This window comes from Cherax quadricarinatus, chromosome 4, assembly GCF_038502225.1.
Source record: "Cherax quadricarinatus isolate ZL_2023a chromosome 4, ASM3850222v1, whole genome shotgun sequence".
NCBI lineage: Eukaryota > Metazoa > Arthropoda > Malacostraca > Decapoda > Parastacidae > Cherax > Cherax quadricarinatus.
Genome location: NC_091295.1, coordinates 70161122 through 70167060, shown reverse-complemented (window position 1 = coordinate 70167060; position 5939 = coordinate 70161122). Strand labels below are relative to the sequence as shown.

At 45.9% G+C, this 5939-nt stretch overlaps 1 pseudogene; it reads left to right on the top strand.

The window, feature by feature from the left end:
• Positions 1–629: 629 nt before the first annotated feature.
• Positions 630–5327, top strand: LOC138854583 (NADH-ubiquinone oxidoreductase chain 5-like; annotated as a pseudogene).
• The last annotated feature ends 612 nt before the right edge of the window (positions 5328–5939 follow it).

Below are 5939 nucleotides of genomic sequence, written 5' to 3'. Positions count from 1 at the left end.
CAGGAACGGATTAATATCGTTATGTGGGGGTCCACTGTATAAGATTACTAAAATAGTAAAGGGAGAGGAGGGGAGTGAGTAGATAGAGCTGGTTGACAGGGTGGTTAGGTTGGTTTGGTTTTCTAAAATTAGGAATGACGAAGAATTGAAGAATTTTGATGGGAGGAATAAGGGATCTAGAAGAATCAAGGGCAGGGCTAAATACGAGGATAAAATAATTAGTAGACTTGATTTTAAATGAATTTTAAAGGTTTCGTTGGATGCTAAAGAGGAAACGTAGATGAATAAAATTAATATACCTCCTAGGAAGATTAGGAATAGAATATATGAAAATTAGAAGGAAGGGTTGGAGAGTCCTGATAATATGCAAATGAGAATGGTTTGTGTTAAGAGAGTGAGTCCTATAGAGAGAGGATGTGTTAAGGTTGAGAATAGGATTGCTAGACTTAAGGTAAGAGGAAGAATGAAATATAAAGTATTATAAAGGTAGTATAAAGTTAGGAATAACTTCATCCTTGGTTTACAAGACCAAAATTTTATTTAAACTACTAAAACTCTTAAATTTAAATAGTTTAGAGTAAAACGTCGGGTTGTGGGGCTGAAGATGTAAGTGAAAATTATTTTAAATCATGTTGTGAAGTGCTTATAGCCATTTGGTTAGTTTAGTATTTTTATTGTTTATGGCATTGATTTTTATTGTGTTTAGTTTAGTAAGGTTGAGTTCTGGAGTCATGTATGTAATCGAGTGGGAGATTTTTTCTTTGGATTCTTCTTCTATTGTGGCAACTTTAATTTATGATTGAGTAAGATCTTTATTTTTAGGGGTTGTTTTATTTATTTCTTCTATAGTAATATATTATAGGGGAGATTACATAAGTGGGGATAAGAGATATAGGCAGTTTATATACATGTACATACTTAGTTTTTTGTTTTGTTTTATTTATAGGAGCTTTGATTATTAGACCTAATTTGACTGGTCTTCTTTTAGGTTAGGATGGATTTATTATCAGAATGAGAAGTCTGCTAATGCAGGGATGTTAACAGTGCTATCAAATTGAGTTGGGGATGTCGGAATTTTGTTGAGAATTTCTTTACTTTTTATATTAGAGGGTTGAAATTTTATTTTTTAGGGAGGTATTTAGGTAGGAATTTTTTGTTGTTAAAAGTTTTTGTGTGCGTTGCTGCTATAACTAAGAGAGCTCAAATTCCTTTTTCAGCTTGGCTTCCAGCAGCCATAGCTGCTGGGTTCCAGCAGCTATGGCTGCTGGGTTCCAGCAGCCATAGCTGCTGGGTTCCAGCAGCTATGGCTGCTGGGTTCCAGCAGCTATCCAGCAGCCATAGCTGCTGGGTTCCAGCAGCTATGGCTGCTGGGTTCCAGCAGCTATGGCTGCTGGGTTCCAGCAGCTATGGCTGCTGGGTTCCAGCAGCCATAGCTGCTGGGTTCCAGCAGCTATGGCGGCTGGGTTACAGCAGCTCTGGCTGCTGGGTTCCAGCAGCTATGGCGGCTGGGTTCCAGCAGCCATAGCTGCTGGGTTCCAGCAGCTATGGCTGCTGGGTTCCAGCAGCTATGGCTGCTGGGTTCCAGCAGCTATGGCTGCTGGGTTCCAGCAGCTATGGCTGCTGGGTTCCAGCAGCTATGGCTGCTGGGTTCCAGCAGCTATGGCTGCTGGGTTCCAGCAGCTATGGCTGCTGGGTTCCAGCAGCTATGGCTGCTGGGTTCCAGCAGCTATGGCTGCTGGGTTCCAGCAGCCATAGCTGCTGGGTTCCAGCAGCTATGGCTGCTGGGTTCCAGCAGCTATGGCTGCTGGGTTCCAGCAGCTATGGCTGCTGGGTTCCAGCAGCTATAGCTGCTGGGTTCCAGCAGCTATGGCTGCTGGGTTCCAGCAGCTATGGCTGCTGGGTTCCAGCAGCTATGGCTGCTGGGTTCCAGCAGCTATGGCTGCGGGGTTCCAGCAGCTATGGCTGCTGGGTTCCAGCAGCTATGGCTGCTGGGTTCCAGCAGCTATGGCTGCTGGGTTCCAGCAGCTATGGCTGCTGGGTTCCAGCAGCTATGGCTGCTGGGTTCCAGCAGCTATGGCTGCTGGGTTCCAGCAGCTATGGCTGCTGGGTTCCAGCAGCTATGGCTGCTGGGTTCAAGCAGCCATAGCTGCTGGGTTCCAGCAGCTATGGCTGCTGGGTTCCAGCAGCTATGGCTGCTGGGTTCCAGCAGCTATGGCTGCTGGGTTCCAGCAGCTATGGCTGCTGGGTTCCAGCAGCTATGGCTGCTGGGTTCCAGCAGCTATGGCTGCTGGGTTCCAGCAGCTATGGCTGCTGGGTTCCAGCAGCTATGGCTGCTGGGTTCCAGCAGCTATGGCTGCTGGGTTCCAGCAGCTATGGCTGCTGGGTTCCAGCAGCTATGGCTGCTGGGTTCCAGCAGCTATGGCTGCTGGGTTCCAGCAGCTATGGCTGCTGGGTTCCAGCAGCTATGGCTGCTGGGTTCCAGCAGCTATGGCTGCTGGGTTCCAGCAGCCATAGCTGCTGGGTTCCAGCAGCTATGGCTGCTGGGTTCCAGCAGCTATGGCTGCTGGGTTCCAGCAGCTATGGCTGCTGGGTTCCAGCAGCTATGGCTGCTGGGTTCCAGCAGCTATGGCTACTGGGTTCCAGCAGCTATGGCTGCTGGGTTCCAGCAGCTATAGCTGCTGGGTTCCAGCAGCTATGGCTGCTGGGTTCCAGCAGCTATGGCTGCTGGGTTCCAGCAGCTATGGCTGCTGGGTTCCAGCAGCTATGGCTGCTGGGTTCCAGCAGCTATGGCTGCTGGGTTCCAGCAGCTATAGCTGCTGGGTTCCAGCAGCTATGGCTGCTGGGTTCCAGCAGCTATGGCTGCTGGGTTCCAGCAGCTATGGCTGCTGGGTTCCAGCAGCTATGGCTGCTGGGTTCCAGCAGCTATGGCTGCTGGGTTCCAGCAGCTATGGCTGCTGGGTTCCAGCAGCTATGGCTGCTGGGTTCCAGCAGCTATGGCTGCTGGGTTCCAGCAGCTATGGCTGCTGGGTTCCAGCAGCTATGGCTGCTGGGTTCCAGCAGCTATGGCTGCTGGGTTCCAGCAGCTATGGCTGCTGGGTTCCAGCAGCTATGGCTGCTGGGTTCCAGCAGCTATGGCTGCTGGGTTCCAGCAGCTATGGCTGCTGGGTTCCAGCAGCTATGGCTGCTGGGTTCCAGCAGCTATGGCTGCTGGGTTCCAGCAGCTATGGCTGCTGGGTTCCAGCAGCTATGGCTGCTGGGTTCCAGCAGCTATGGCTGCTGGGTTCCAGCAGCTATGGCTGCTGGGTTCCAGCAGCTATGGCTGCTGGGTTCCAGCAGCTATGGCTACTGGGTTCCAGCAGCTATGGCTGCTGGGTTCCAGCAGCCATAGCTGCTGGGTTCCAGCAGCTATGGCTGCGGGGTTCCAGCAGCTCGGGCGGCTGGGTTCCAGCAGCTATGGCTGCTGGGTTCCAGCAGCTATGGCTGCTGGGTTCCAGCAGCTATGGCTGCTGGGTTCCAGCAGCTATGGCTGCTGGGTTCCAGCAGCTATGGCTGCTGGGTTCCAGCAGCTATGGCTGCTGGGTTCCAGCAGCTATGGCTGCTGGGTTCCAGCAGCTATGGCTGCTGGGTTCCAGCAGCTATGGCTGCTGGGTTCCAGCAGCTATGGCTGCTGGGTTCCAGCAGCTATGGCTGCTGGGTTCCAGCAGCTATGGCTGCTGGGTTCCAGCAGCCATAGCTTCTGGGTTCCAGCAGCTATGGCTGCTGGGTTCCAGCAGCTATGGCTGCTGGGTTCCCGCAGCTATGGCTGCTGGGTTCCAGCAGCTATGGCTGCTGGGTTCCATCAGCTATGGCTAATGGGTTCCAGCAGCTATGGCTGCTGGGTTCCAGCAGCCATTGCTGCTGGGTTCCAGCAGCTATGGCTGCTGGGTTCCAGCAGCTATGGCTGCTGGGTTCCAGCAGCTATGGCTGCTCCTACACCTGTTTCAGCCTTGGTTCATTCTTCTACTTTAGTGACAGCCGGTGTTTATATTTTAATTCGATTTAGTGGGGCTTTAGAGGGTTCATGCGTGCAGAGGTTTTTGTTGTTTGTTTCTTGTTTGACTATATTTATGGCAGGTTTAGGGGGTAACTTTGAGTTTGATTTAAAGAAAATCATTGCTTTATCAACTTTAAGACAGTTAGGTGTCATAATAAGTATTTTATCTTAGGGATTTGCTGATCTTACTTTTTTCCATTTGTTGACTCGTGCTTTATTTAAGTCTTTATTGTTTATGTGTGCTGCTATGGTAATTTATAGAGTTAAAGAATATCAAGATATTCGGAATATAGGAAGATTAGTAGTATGTATACCTTTAACTAGGGTGTGCATGAATTTAGCTAATTTAGCTCTGTGTGGTATACCTTTTTTAACTTGGTTTTACTCCAAGGATCTGATTTTAGAAGTTGTGTTTATAAGAGAAATTAATATTTTTAGATTCCCTTTATATGTCCCAAGTACTGGTTTAACGGTGTGTTATACATTTTGGTTGATTTATTACAGATTAAGATGCTTTTCTAATATAAGGTGTATAATATTTCTTAGAGAGAGACATAGGATAATATTAAGAGGTATGGTAGTAATGAGGATTAGGGCTGTCAGCGGCAGATGTGTTTTAGCTTGAATAGTGTTTCCAGAGCCTTACATGATTTGTTTGAGGATTTTATTTAAAATTTTAGCTTTATTAGTGAGGGGTATTGGAGCTCTTCTAGGTTATGTGATTAACATAGTGAGGTCGAGATCTAGGCTTAAGTCTGTAAAGTTTTATTCTTATATTGTGTTTTTAGGATCTATATGATTTATACCTATCTTGTGGACAGTTAGGGTGTCTCGTTGAAGGTTGAGAGCAGGGGATGCTTTTTTAAGGTCGGTAATAAAGTTGGTCAGAATATTTTGGAGGTGAAGGAGGATTTGATATGTTAATAAGAAGTTCTGGGTATTTGCAGTTTAGGCAAGAGAATATGATTATAGTTTATATAAAAAGATTTTTTGTTTGGGTTATTGTTGTGTTTTTTATTTTTATCTAATTTTACTTATACATATACAGTGGACCCCCTGTTTATGATATTATTTCATTCCTGAAGTAAGTTCAGGTGCCAGTACTGAACGAATTTGTTCCCATAAGGAATATTGTGAAGTAGATTAGTCCATTTCAGACCCCCAAACATACACGTACAAACGCACTTACATAAAAACACTTACATAATTGGTCGCATTGGGAGGTGATGGTAAAGCGGGGTTCCACTGCGAGGATGGTTGTGAACCTGTAAGTGGTATTTTTAGAAGAGAAGATCTTCAGCTTTACATTGAAAATGTAATATGTTTTATAAACTATAAAAAAGAGAAATGAACGGAGTTTAACCACTCGGGAAATAAGTTAGAAGCTTTCTCACTGGCATAATTCACCTTGACAGGAAAAAGATTTCAATTTTACCATTAATAGTGGTAGGCCTCTGAATTTGGCTTCTGTCAAAAATTAGAGGTGTATAACTAATTTGAAAAAGGTTTTAAAAAACACTTTATGAATGCAAATCATGTGATTGTTGACTACATTTCCAGTTGGATCATTCTAAGGCTCCTTTATATCATTCGTAATATAAAGTGAAAAGGAGGATTAGGAGAAAAAATAATCCTGTGAATCTCCAAGAGAAGATGTTTGTGAATGGGGAAATATAAGCAAGAGGGAGAATAAGTGTGATTTCTCCATCAAAGATTAAGAAAATTACGGCAGTAAGGAAAAATCGAAGAGAGAAAGACAGACGGGCAGAGGTTTTAAGGTCGAATCCACATTCAAATGGGGATATTTTTTCTCGGTCAATTACGTTTTTTTTTTATAAGATTGATGACATGAGCATAATTAATGCTGTGATTAGTTTACCTAGAGAGAGTTCCGGGGGTCAACGCC